Source organism: Leptidea sinapis, chromosome 4 (genome assembly GCF_905404315.1).
Source record: "Leptidea sinapis chromosome 4, ilLepSina1.1, whole genome shotgun sequence".
NCBI lineage: Eukaryota > Metazoa > Arthropoda > Insecta > Lepidoptera > Pieridae > Leptidea > Leptidea sinapis.
This window is the reverse complement of record NC_066268.1, coordinates 13,376,001-13,390,815: the sequence shown is the minus strand read 5'-3', so window position 1 is coordinate 13,390,815 and position 14,815 is coordinate 13,376,001. Positions and strand designations below refer to the sequence as shown.

At 34.8% G+C, this 14,815-nt stretch overlaps 1 protein-coding gene across 2 annotated transcripts in view; it reads right to left on the bottom strand.

Moving 5' to 3' along the window:
- Positions 1-3,668: 3,668 nt before the first annotated feature.
- Positions 3,669-14,815, bottom strand: part of LOC126979898 (endonuclease/exonuclease/phosphatase family domain-containing protein 1-like) — a 301,297-nt gene continuing 290,150 nt past the window's right edge. Inside the window, exon 7 of one of the 2 annotated variants that reach the window (XR_007732909.1) lies at positions 3,669-3,710. The gene's annotated coding sequence lies outside the window, so the exon portion shown is untranslated. Of the gene's footprint in view, positions 3,711-4,991; positions 5,094-14,815 lie in introns of those variants that run through there. The other variant, XR_007732911.1, reaches the window with a different exon arrangement.

Below are 14,815 nucleotides of genomic sequence, written 5' to 3'. Positions count from 1 at the left end.
ACGTGACAATTGACAAATGTTGCGACGCAACAAACTTTCATCAATATCTTTTTGTATCGTGCTTCACGTAACGCTAATCGCATGGAAAATTGTACTTCAGTTCAAATATTGTAAGACATCGGATTACCATTAAACTTACAGCATATTAGCGTATATCTCTGAGATATAATAGCAAGATAAAAAAGGTAATTATTTGTATCTATTGTGATAGCTACGGATGGAGCCTCATTCCCCTTCATAGGCCCTGAACCCTATTGTGGAGCCGGAGAATCTCTTATCCGCAATGTCCTAAGGAATCAAGAAATGCTGGAGGCAGCCAGTTACTGGTCCTCGCTACCAGGCCATCGGCAAGCTAAGTTGCTCCCAGGCAACTATCAACGTAAGCGTGCCAAAAAATGCATAGGCTTGGCCAGGACACAATTGAGAGCCCTCTCGGGGTTCCTCTCAGGCCACTGCAAGCTGAATGGGCACCTAGCCAGAATGGGTCTCAGAGAATCAAACCTGTTCAGATTCTGCTGCGAAGCTACTGAAGACCCCATACACATTCTTCTGGAATGCGAAGCCATTGGAGGAATCAGGCTAGGGTGTCGTAAAACATCTTCCCTTAAAGCAGAGGACGTACCTGCCTGGACCCTCGGAGGATATAATTTAAATCCCGGCACTGTTACACCTAGTCTGTAGCCTCGATTCTCCTCCTTAACTTTTGAAATGAGGGCAGGCGCGCTAGCGCAATAAGGAGGCACAATAGATCCTAGGATTTAAGTGCATTGAAATCCCCAAATCATAATAATAATATCTATTGTGATTGTATACAGTTTCGATTGAAATATTATCACTATAGTGTTTCAATCTGAAGGGTGCTGTAGCTAGTGAAATTACTGGACAAATGAGACTTAACATCTTATGTCTCAAGGTGGCGTGCGCAGTTGTAGTGCCGCTCAGAACTTTCGGGCTTTTCCAGTATACTGAGCGGTACTGCATTGTAATGAGCAGGGCGTATTAACTACCTTCAGCTTAACGTCCAGCTCGTCTTGACCCTAATTATCATAAAAAAAATCACACTTTGAATTAGCTCCTTAGTATTTTGAATATTACAGTTACACTATCTTCTACAGCACACATACCTATATACGCAGTACAACTAACAATGTAGACATAGATTTTACCAAGATCCCAATCAGGGCATACTGACAACCGATGTAACAACTACTAGACCGATTTAAAAAATGGCAGTTTATGTACGTTTCTTTAGGATAGTCAGCCATATTTGATATTGTTTTTAATTAAAAGAGGCTTCCTGGTTGATCCATTGTAAAGAATACTGATCAGTCATTAGATTTGGAATTGCAATTGCAAATATTGCAATAGCAATTGCCTCAATTCTGAAATTTTATGTTTTTCAGCATCAAATCTAGCATTTGTATACTGAAAAAAAAAATATAACAAAAAAACAATCAAAAACACTATTCCAAAACAATAGATATAATATGCACTAAAAAGTATTAAAATAATTGCGTATTTTTATTAAAACACTATTCCAAAACAATAGATATAATATGCACTAAAAAGTATTAAAATAATTGCGTATTTTTATTAAAACACTATTCCAAAACAATAGATAAAATATGCACTAAAAGTATTAAAATAATTGCGTATTTTTATACAATCTAATTAATAAATCTAATTCTAGATAGGATTATTATTATTTTTGGAATCTGTGTCCTTCCGCCGCGACCCGCTCTCGCCTCTCGCCTCCTCACGACTCAAGCACATCATACCTATATATAGTGTGTAATCACAAACCTATCTTGGATGACACCGACTCCAAAAATTACAAAAATAATAACTAGAATTAGATTTATTAATTAGATTGTATAAAAATACGCAATTATTTTTATACTTTTTAATGCACATTATATCTATTGTTTTGGAATAGTGTTTTTGAAGGCGGTTGGTTTTTTTGTTAAATTTTTTTTTTAGTTTTTGATTTTTAGTGAATTTGAAGTACACTAACTAAGAATTTGTCTAAATATGTGTAGATATACAAAATTTTTCAATGCAGCAAAGAACGTAAGCGCTTAATTGAATAGTTCCGTTACTTTACCATGGATTCCGTAATCAGAACCTAACCAAACTCTCACCAAACTATCTTTGGAGTACATATATCCTTTCTAATAAAAAAAGAATCATCGAAATCAGTTGGCGCGATATTGAGTTATTCGTAAATTTATCATCCACTTTGCTATACGTATGTATAGCAAATTTAAGACTTTTATGGTTTTCTCGTGGATGCCACTGTCAGATCCGGACCAAATTACAATGGGACTACACGAGAAGCACCAGCTGCAAAATCAGTTCACCCAGTCGAAAATTTTGAAGTAACAAACATAAAAAAAATACCGACGAATTGAGAACCTCCTTTTTTGAAGTCGGTTAAAAATGACATAGTGGAACTGATGACTAAGAGATTTCACAGTTTGCGATAATATTCTTAATTGTTTGATAAGGGATTATAAATTTTAAGGGTTATAATGTGATAAGATGACGTCGAACACTTTAGTTAATGAAGACGGAACTAGCTCCAGTATGAAACCGAGTTTGGGATTTTTTTTCATTCCAGTACATTAGGCCAGTATTTAAAAATGGGACAGTCCAAGTCATAGAGGGTATTTAGGATAGTATTACCCGACGAGCAGGGGCGTGCATTCCATATATGCCTTTAGGCATTGCCTACCTCGTTATGAAAGTATTAAATAAAATAAATAAACAGAGTTACTCAATATATAATAAAAATAAAATATTTAATAATAAAGTTGATTAAGTTTAATTTGCTTCCGTTATTGTATAACCAAACTTCTAGTGAACACCGACTCATTCAATATTTCCTTACGCTAGCTATGTATCTAAATACATACTACATTCGTGCGGTAGGCAGTCCCAAAAATGCCTATACGACGCAACGAGTATTTCATAGATCTTATTTAGAAAAGTATTGGTCACAGTTGAACGATATTCAGCAATGTATGGGCGGCTAGGTAGGCATGCCTACTTACGATTTGTAGCGAGATAAACCGATTACCCGCCATCTGTCTCACTCCCTCCATATTATGAGTTTATGGCTATTTCGGTTTTTTGTCTTCATGAGTACCTATCATTTCAGTAAATAGGTATATTCATTGATTAATAAATAGTATTTTATTTTTATTATAATTCATTCCGTCATCCGTGACCCGTGTTAAGTTTTACTGTGATTAATTAAAAGTTGGTGTGTGATTTGTGTTTAAAATAGGTATTGGGTTTTAAAAATATAAGTAATAGAGAAATTAAATTAGTGTGCCGGCTATGATATAGGTACTGCTGGTTTCAATAATAAATAAAATTAAAATTGTTTCTTTTAATAGACCAGTTATACTTTTACGAGATTTCATGCATTTTTGAGATATTTGTGTTGGTGAAAAATTACCGTTGGACCGGCCCATACATAACTAATGTTATTGTGGCAAAAGTAGTGGTAAGTGAATTTAATATATATATCAAGTAGGTATAATAATATTATCTAGAAAAACTAAAGGATTAAAGAGTATTAAAATTATAATATGAACTATGAAGCCGACAGCGCTGTGCTATTAGGAGGTCATAAGTACAAAAAAAGTTATATAACTTGAGTCTTTTTTTTATGGAATAGGAGGACAAACGAGCGTACGGGTCACCTGGTGTTAAGTGATCACCGCCCCCCACATTCTCTTGCAACACCAGAGGAATCACAAGAGCGTTGCCGGCCTTTAAGGAAGGTGGTTTATACAAAAGTTCTCTGTGAGTTGAGTTTAAAGTACTTTTTCGAAGCCACAATGGTGTCGAAAAAAATATTACTTTATTTAGAGTTTTAAAATAATTAAAAGTATAAATATTATCAGATATAAACGCATGAAATTTTAGGTTTGACAGTAAATGATTGCAGTGTGGGTGTTTACCGCTAGATGGCGGTAAAAAGTACGTGTAATCTTAGATATTTAATAACAAATAATTTTTATTTATACAGTTTTAGGTATACTTGTTCCTCGAATGACACAAACTAAAATATTAGGTTGACCATATGGTACGGAAACTACATGCGAAACACCTATGTAGATGTATGTAGATTTCAAAACCTAGTACTGTCAGACTAGAGCGCGGTTCTACGACTAGTTAGATCTACAGTGCTTACCTTGCTAGAAAACCAATGCACGCCACTGCCGACGAGCGAATGCGTAACCAAAAAGAAGCAATTCTGGATCAAATTATCTCAAAAGAGTCGACACCGGCGGACGCAAAAATGTACTTTGGCAATTTCATTAGAATGTGGAATGCATCATTGCATTATACTGCATCCTAAACGTGCTATGTGCTTCTCTGCAGAAACTTGTCCACAGATGACATGTATATTTTATATGTGATTTTAATTGTTTGATGTTATTTATATTACTTATTTCATTTGTTTGATTTTAACTTTATCTGTTTGACATTATTTATTTATTATTATGAAATGAAGTGTATGACTGAACTTAAGACATTGTCAATCAATGTTATGAGTTCAATAAACGTTTTGATTTTGATTTTATAAAAATTTTGACAATACCTACGCCTTGAATAACAGTTGGCACACAGATATATTCGGCGGAATATTTAATGAACCCAGTACAGCCCTAAAAACCATCATTTAATGATTATCTGAGAGCCGTATTTCATTGATATAATTAATATTTCTTCAATGGATTACGATGGTACAACATGCTATTAGCACTTTATAAATTTAATAACAGTAAATTGGAATCAATCTGATCAGTACTGCAGGCCCTACCATGAACTCTTATTGCGATTCAATTGACAACCTAAAATGAACTGCTTTACTGGATTTGATGGAGACTTTATTGGACTTTTTTGTAAAACAAAATACTGAAAATAAGTACCAAACATGAAAATATTAAAGACGAGGCAGTAAGGGCCCGGGCTATAGCCTGTTCGCAAGAACGAATTTAAAAAAATGTACTCTGTGGTCCTGTCAAATCAAACATCAATGGAGGTGCGTTCATAACTCGTTATTTTTACGAAAACACCTAAGCAAACATTTAATATGTAATTTAAAGAACTATGTTTATTTATATTACTATTATTTAATAAGTACAAAAAATGGCTTAATGGTTTATAATTTGACGCTATAAAACGCAATTTTAAAATGTATTTTTAGTATTTTCTATGCAAAAAAACCGCTAAAATGATATCATTTTAGGTTTCGCAACGCAGCGCATAGGTTCGAGTAAGAGAGACAAACTTCTGCAACGACTGTAGCGCGTCATCTCTTTCTCACACCGCGGGCCACAGAAAAATTTATTTCGTTCATTCTTCATAAGCGATCAAAACGCCATTCGGTAAAAGGCACTTCATGGTACGAATTTTAGTGATTCAGTTTAGGTACCTAAACTGAACTGCATCTGAATCGCATCGCTTATTAAAAGTTCATCAACTTTAGTTCAGAGGGCCGACCATCGTAGGCCCCCTGAACGTATAAAATTACTTAGAAAGCAACTCTTGTGCATTGGCCGTTTACAACATTATAATAAACATTTTGGAAATTATATAAATTGGATTGTCACCAATCTAGCTTCCCACAATAAAGACTTAATTAAATCCAAGTATGTACTATGGTTATACAAATTTGGATGTTAGCTAGTAGTACAACAAAGAAAGTTACAATTAGAGTAAAGAATTAGTATGCAGTGTCTATAACACTTTTACTGACGTACTCCCTGGGTAATTTTACCCTTTTTTGGGCTGCTCTAATGAAACTGATTTGTATGCGAAATAAACCTCAGTTTACCATTATTAATGGACTCCAAAGACTCATGCCATGTTTTATATAAAGGCTTTCTATCTCCCACGAGATTATTAAAGAGATGAGAAATATTTTTTTATTGTATACTAGTTGATACCCGCGACGACGTCCGCGTACATACATGATTAAGCACGTGGTACTTATAAAACTCTTTATTTCTTATGACAAAACTTAAGTTAACTTTACATAACTAAAATTAAGTTTATATTTTACTTGCTGAGAAATTTAGAAATATATTAAAACTCTAATTAACTATTCATTTTAAACTATTATTTATGATTTCTGAACGACGGGGGACACATCAAAGGAAAAACAAAAGTATTTATTCATCATAATCATATTCAAGACCAAAATTAACCAAATCGGTCCAGCCGTTCTCGAGTTTTAGCGAGACTAACGAACAGCAATTCATTTTTATATATATAGATTCCTACGTCTTTTTATTAATTCATAGTCTTCTATTCATCTCGAGAGTGTTCCAAAGAGCCGTTTGACCTAATTCCTACTGTCTAAATCTACTTCTATACAACACGCCATAAACTTGGATATTATCATCCTTACCACCAACATATGTATTAGCAAGTGCGTATGAAAACATATTATATTATTAAAATTGCCAAATCAGTCATGGCTTAATAATAAGCCGACGTACCTGAGATCCTAGGCGCGATGGTCTGCAGCTGGTGGCTCTCTGAACTCCTGGTGCGAAGTTGCGTGTAACTTCCTCTCGGCGCGTGTTGGAAAAGGATTTTTTCCGCTGCGTTACACCGAGAACTTAATGCGAGGCGATTAGGTCGTTGATCACTGATGAATTCTCAATTTACTATTATATTAAGCGTTTAAAAAGCGTATATTGCGATTTGCGTGCAATCTGTGCGGTAAAAAACAGTGCAGTTTTCAATGAACTTTCATCCACGCACATCCAAATCTTGACGACATTACCCATGTCGACAATACCTTCGAAAACAGGAAAACAATAGTAATATCTATATAAATATATAATCTATATATAAATAGAAGTAACAAACTTTTGGTACATAGTAAAATAAGAATACAGTAGCAATAATTGTTTTTTTTTTAATGACAATAGGGGACGAGATGAGCAGGACGTTCAGCTGATGGTAATTGACACGCCCTGCCAATTATATTGCATTATACAGTGCCGCTCTTAGGATTCTTGAATTACCCGAGAATTCTGAGCGGCACTATAAATGCGCTCGTCATAACAAGTTAAGTCTCATTTGCCCTAGTAATTTCACCAGCTATGGCGCCCTTCAGACCGAAACACAAATTATGCTTAGGTACACATTACGAGTTCTCGGTAGAAGATTGAACAAGGTTTAGTATGTGCAAGGGTAAGAACACAGCTTTACATATTATATCATAGACCATTTTCGTATACGTGGTAGTAAAAGTAATTTATTTTTATTAGAAAGTTAGTTAAACAGTTGGTGTGATACGAGGTGTGTAGGTTTCAATCTAGCAACAAGAAGTGGTACTGGGTTGAAATCTTAAGATGATTGATTTTCATAACTATAACTCCGTATTTCTTAAAAAAGAGATATAATTTGTAGATCATTCATTAAAGATAATTGTAAATAAAAATCAATTTTCAGTAATTGACTTCAAATGATTGAAAAGAGTGCCCCGTGAGAATCTTGTATGATCTTCTCACGAGCTTAGTTTATTCCGAACATATGGATGGATTCAGTAATTTAAAAGAAATATTTATAAGCCTAATTGGATAAAGTTTATTTTACTTTGAATTTAATACATCCCTACTAATATTATAAATGTGCGTGTAAGTTTGTTTGTTACGCCTAAACCACTGAACCGATTTTGATGAAATTTAGTACAGAGATAGACTAGAGCTTGAAAAAGGACATAGGCTACTTTTTATTCCGAATAAATAAATGGAGGGGTTGAGATAGGGGATGGAAGTTTGTATGGAAGTTCGTCATTATCAAAGATGCCACCATAAAACTTTATAACGCAACTAGCTGACCCGGCAAACGTTGTTTTGCCATATAAAGTATAATTCACGTGATAGTTTTATAAGTAATAAAATATTGCCTGTACATCATTTTTTTCTATTGTCAATTCTTTTTGCAGCGCACGCAAAAATAGGTTTTCGATTTTACACCTTGTGTTACAAAATAGCAATTTTATTACGGATCCCTAATTTTGAAAAAAAATACATATATACAACATAGCCTATAGCCTTCCTCGATAAATGGACTACCCAACACTGAAAGAATCATTCAAATCGGACCAGTAGTACCAGAGATTAGCGCGTTCAAACAAACAAACACTGCAGCTTTATAATATTAGTATAGATTGATAAGAAATAATTTATAAGTATTTTTGATCGAGCATTTTTGAAACTTTGACCTACATAGGCATGAAATAGGAGATTAAAGATTGCAGGGAAATACTATTAAAAAGAATGTCCACATTGACAAGGAAAATCCGCTGTATCATAGAAGAGCGCCGTCAGCAGCGGAAAGAGCAGTTTGTATGCATATTATTTGCAAAGTTTTTACCAGTGGGAGGCTCCTTTGCACAGGAATCCGGCTAGATTATGGGTACCACTGGGCACCACATGGTATTTCTGCCATGAAACAGTAATGTGTAAACATTACTGTGTTTCGGTCTGAAGGGCGCCGTAGCTATTGAAATTACTGGGCAAATGAGACTAAACATCTTATGTCTCAAGTTGACTAGCGCAATTGTAGTGCCGCTCAGAATTTTTGGGTTTTTCAAGAATCCTGAGCGGCACTGCATTGTAATGGGTAGGGCGTATCAATTACCATCAGCTGAACGTCCTACGCGTCTCGTCCCTTATTTTCATATAAAAAAAGTATCCCAAAAAATAAAAAACTCTGCCCAAAGTAACTATTCCACGCGAACTAAATCCCGGTAAAAGCCAAATAAATAATAATTATTACTATCTGTATTAATTGTTTCTAATAATAAATCCCAAGCCAAAATAATTAAGTGTACATATATATTCGCCATTGTCTGCAGTTGTTTTAAACATTCAAAATAAGTAAATAATTAACGGTTAGTTCACGGTTCTCGTGGTAAAAGGTTTTTCAAAAAGTCCTGGCCAATTTAAAAAGTTACGGCAGACATGCAATTTTATTCTTCCCCTGTGTGTAATAGCGGGAAAAATTTAATTGAGAGATGAAAATATCATATCACTTTCAACAGAGGGGTACCTACACAAATAATAGATTCATAACATACATAATAGCTTTAAGGTTAAATGTATATATTAGAGATGAAACGAATATCCGGTAACTATCCGGTATCCGGCCTATCCGGCGGCGCTAATACTATCCGGCCGAATACCGAATAACTACCAAGCCAAGGCCGGATAGGCATCAGGCCGAATTAAAAAAAAACTGTATAAAAAAATATATTTTTAAGTAATTATTTGCTTTATTTAGTTAGTTTTAGTATCACTCAAGAAATATAATTAGTTTTAGTTATAAATTTTTAATCACACCATAGTAAATGAATGTAATAGAAAAAAAATATTTAATTAGTACTCATACTGCACTAAAGGCAAATTATGGTGGATAAATACTAATTTCTCTGCATTGAGAGGTTGCTAACTTCGCTCATTAACGAAAAGAACCGAATCTAACCGAGTCTACTCGATAGTTCGCGCGCCGCCTACGCAAGTCTGTGTTTGTGTGTGCGATACACCAAAAGGCTAAGTTCCGCCGGATATTCGGCTATTCGGCCACATGGTTGGCCGAATAGCCGAATATCCGGTATCCGGCCAAACTGCTATCCGTTTCATCTCTAGTATATATACACTTCTATAATAAAGTCCCAGCCACAACAGTGGCATTATCTATAAATAAATTTAAATATTTTATAAAAATAATGGCTCTTTCGTAAATCCTATTCCTCCACTGGTGAATATCTAAATGATCGGACAGCCTGGGACTAGATTGTGATTATTTTATAGCGATAGAAATGACTGTACGATATTGTATATTTTTATTGAAAAGAGCGCAAAAAAATAATGCTGAGAGAGTTTGTTGCGCCGCTTCTTCTCTCTCAAAGCGCCATTTGTTTCCGAAGCGGTAGTAGTATCTAGTAGTTATTAGAAATGACATCAAAAAGAATTCTAAATGAATCAATTTTGAGAAAATAAATGCCTTTTATGCCTTTTTATGCCTTTAATGTGTAACATGAAAATACTGTATTTTTATTCTTATAATATCTATTGAATACAAGGCACAGGTCTTCCCTGTATTAAATTAGAGACTGTCAGAAAAGTTGTTATAGGTGCTTTCTAGTTAGTCAATTAAATTACAAATAAATTGCTTACTAGCCTAAACCTAGATTGTAATTACAATCTAAAGACATAAGAAATAATATTTTAACAAAAAAATAACCGACTTCAAAAACACTATTCCAAAACAATAGATATAATATGCACTAAAAGGTATAAAATTGCGTATTTTTATACAATCTAATTCTAGTTACGATTATTGTTATTTTTGGAATAGGTGCCGCGACCCTCTCGCCTCTCGCCACCTCACGACTCAAGCACATCTCACCTATAACTATGTAGTTATAGGCGAGATGTGCTTGATGAATATAACATATATATATAGATGATAGTAGATGATGTGATGAAAATAGTAAAGGCAAGGCTGAGTTATAATTAAAATATATTTATTATTATTAACTCGACTTTTATTTTTATTTTTTTATCAAAATCGTGTGTCTATAAAGTTGCATCTATACATCCGCGCTTGTTATATGACAGGATTTAGTGTGGGTTTTGTTTATTTGGTTTTCATAAAATCATGTCAAACTTGGCAACTTTGTACATCCAGTTTAAAAAAAATTCTCCATCTTCCAACAACAAGTCGTTTTGCACATAAAAATACACGACTTTATTTTGACTGGTTCGATCATTTTCAAATTCCTTGTAAATTCTAGGAAATCGCTGCTACAGCAATAATTTATTTTCAAAAATTTTACTCAAAATCCAAAAAATTATAAATTTCTCCTATGGACAATATCGCTCTAAGTCCAGTAATGTAATTAATAATAACAACGCTGTTTTTCATCATTTTAGAATTATATCATTTTAAATGATTTTATTATTTTTATCAACAGCGGAAAACATGAGCCTTAAAATGATTTGAATTATGAATAATGGAAGTTCTGGTTCTTCTAAAAAAAACGGATTGCACTCCGGAGTGCCGGTAGAAGAATCTCCCGGAGTGTAACCCGTATATTTTTATTTTCAACTTACTTACTTCTCATCATGTCTGGTATTCAGATAATATAATATGACTCATTCGATACTTTGTTATTATTACAGACCGGATTATATGCAAATGCATATTGCATATGCTTTTGCATATTTACCACCTTTTCAGCGGTAGTTGCATATTTTAGAAAAACAAATAATAATTATGCATATTTACGCTCGATCTCGCTCATCGTTCGATGCTTTTCATAGTAAGCTCAAATTAAAATTCTGCCCAGTAACCTCAGTAGATGTAGAACGCTCCTTTTCCGCTTACAAAAATTTATTAAGCGATCGTAGACACAATTTGTCTACAGAACGTTTAGATCAGTACTTAGTAGTACATATTTTTAAAGGCAAATCTTAAGTTTCATTGTTACCTAAGTAGTATCTTGTAAGTTTATTTCACAAATACGATTGTCAGTACAAGCCTTTATAAAATTGAAAAAAAAAAAATATGACTTTTTATTTTTTACGTTTTAATTGTATGCATATTCAGTCCCCTTTTAAAGATTTTCGTGCATATTTTAGCTATTTTACTTGCATGTATGTATATACATATGCATGCATATTTTGGGCATTTTTTGTTGCATATAATCCGGTCTCTAGTATAGTACTATTATATTTCATGTTACAATCGACCTTACTGATATTACGATTAAAATAAATCTATCGATACCAAACTGATAGTTTGAGAGATTTGTACAGAATTTTACAAAACCTTACGAAAAAGTTTTGACTTAACTTATTCATATCGTCATAAATTGAAAAAAATTTTGATGACGCTTTTGAAATTTACTATTGGACTATATTGCGCACTCTTTTACCTGGTATTTAGATAAAAGGGCATACAACGCGGTTTACCAGTGGGAGGCTCCTTTGCACAGGAAGCCGGCTAGATTATAGGTACCACAACGGCGCCTACTTCTGCCGTGAAGTAGTAATGTGTAAGCATTACTGTGTATCGGTCTGAAGGGCGCCGTAGCTAGTGAAATGACTGGGCAAATGAGACTTAACATCTTATGTGTCAAAGTGACCCGCGCAATTGTAGTGCCGCTCAGGATTTCTGGGATTTTCAAGAATCCTGAGCGGCACTGCATTGTAATGGGTAGGGCTGTAGTATCAGCTGAGCGTCCTGCTCGTCTCGTCCCTTTTTTTCCTTTAAAAAAAAGCCAAGCAAACCGTTTAATCTATTATATTAACTCTTAACGACGGGACTGAAATAAAGTGGAATAATAGTAGTATAAATTAAATTAATGTTAGTATCAAACGAGACTCTAAAAAATATGTTGTTAATGTGAAACCTGATAAATCAAGGCCTAAATATTTCCATGCTCATAATTCATGACATGTGTTTCTGTGTAGAGATCGCACAAGCGGCACGTAATCATTCACTGTGGTTTGAGACGTCCTGTCATCATCGAAGACGTAACGAGGCATATTCAGATAGGCGCCTTTGAACAATTTAGGCTGCAGTCTCATTGTGCGACTTCTGAAACTATTATATTTCTTTTTATGGAATAGGAGGACAAACAAGCGTACGGGTCACCTGTTGTTAAGTGATCACCGCCGCCCACAATCTCTTGAAACACCAGAGGAATCACAGGAGCGTTGCCGGCCTTTAAGGAAGGTGTACGCGCTTTTTTTGAAGGTACCCATGTCGTATCGTGCCGGAAACACCGCACAAGGAAGTTCATTCCACAGCTTTGTAGTACGTGGAAGAAAGCTAAAGTAAACCGCACTGTGGAGGACGGCCACACATCCAGATGGTGGGGATGATATCCTAACTTGTAGCGTGTCGGGCGAAGGTGGAATTCGGTGGCATTAAATGTCTGGCGAGTAAAATTAAAATGTTTCCACCTTATCTATTAAACTTAGTCCTATCAAATATATTATAAAGCAGTCAGAGGAAAATTAAAACAGAATTCCAACACAAACCACTGTATTATGTACAGATTTTACAATTATAACTTTTTATTTTCGTATATACACTCTCGGAATTATTTAACAACACTTTAACTAAGTCAAATCAAAGTCAAAGTCTCCTGTCCTCACCCCTCCACGAATCGCCTCACACTTCACACCTTCACTTCTTCAGACACTACACTAGCGCCACCTCTCAGACAACCGCTGCTCACTTCATTTGACTCGTTACAATATACTAATGTAAATGTGTGACCCTTTTTTAGTTCACTAGCGTCGAGCCAAAACCAATGCACTAGAAATCCTTCAAATACATTTAATGTACAGAGTGTTTTTAAACTGGGACAGTATGGGGAAATCGTAATTCATAAGGCGCACTGAAAATCTGTCTTAGGAATAGTAATTGTTATTTTTTGGTCAAGCGCTAGTTGTCCATATAAAATAGTCATAATGCTGATTTCTGTAGTGCGTACCAACTCATTATTATGTGAGGATCATTTCATTGTATTAAAAGAAAAAATCGGAGCAGCAGAAGTTAGTCAAATGTAATATAATATTTTCACATATATAAAGAGGCAGGAGGGCCTGCATCAGAACTCATGTTGTGTGATGTATGTGGGTAGGTAGGCAGGCAGGTGGGTGTGAGCAGAAAAATTACAAGTCCTTGTTACAATCACAAACACAAAAGTCAACCGACGTCCAACGTTGGCGGATGCGCCGTCATATACGTATGTATCCATCCCTACTCTGTGCTAAAAGTCAGCTCCTGCAAAATACGGTCCGAACCACATTCGATACTTACTTTTGATATTTAGAATAACCTTAATGTCAAAATAAACTTACTGCAAAGTTGTTTCCACAAAAAAGGCAATTTGGTTCTTAAGGCAGTTTTTCTTTCTCTAGTCTGGATTAGTATTTCCCTATACTGTACAAGTAAAAAAAAAAACACTTTTTGTGTAGATACAAAAGGCTATTTAACAAAGAAAGAAAAAATAAGAAAATCTTTTTTCCTTCATAAAGCTAATCAGAACTGAAAAGTCACAGGAAATCAAATAGTGTGCCTCAATCAAGCTACCGGAAATTCGCCCAAGAATCATCTTTTCTGCTCAAACAGACAATGCAGCGTTACAGATGATAGAACCATATACTCAAACATTGGACCCCTAACCACTTATCGTCATGCATATTCATAAGATTTATATCTGTCCCTACTCCGTGCAGAAGAATATGAAATTGAGGAATTGTTCATCAATATTCAGAATGCAGATTTAAATATACCCCCAGAGGTAGCCTAGCGCTGCCTACTGACTGCTGACAGCTGTAAAAATGAGTCCCAAAACATTGAGTAAAACGCTTTGAATAAGCTCTATTCCTGAAGCGGATTATTCCTTAGGCAAACTAGGCACGTACAGGTAGGTGGTAATAAAAGTATCCCAATAAACGAAAATAACGATAAAAAAAACATAACGAACTAAAAAAAGTGTGTGTGTAACGCAATGATATTATAGTAGGTAAGAGGTAGATATGTGAATAGCGCGCCGAAAATGAATCACCTAAATTGAGTCAATTCTGTCACTCTCTCGATACGAAAACGGTACACACGCGTTTGTTGTTGACAGGATTGCTTACAATTTGATATAGGTACAACATTAAAATGCCGTCTTGTGTTATGGGAAGATGCACTAATTACGAAAGTAAAAGAAAAATCATAGAATTACATACCTACCACAGTTAAGAAA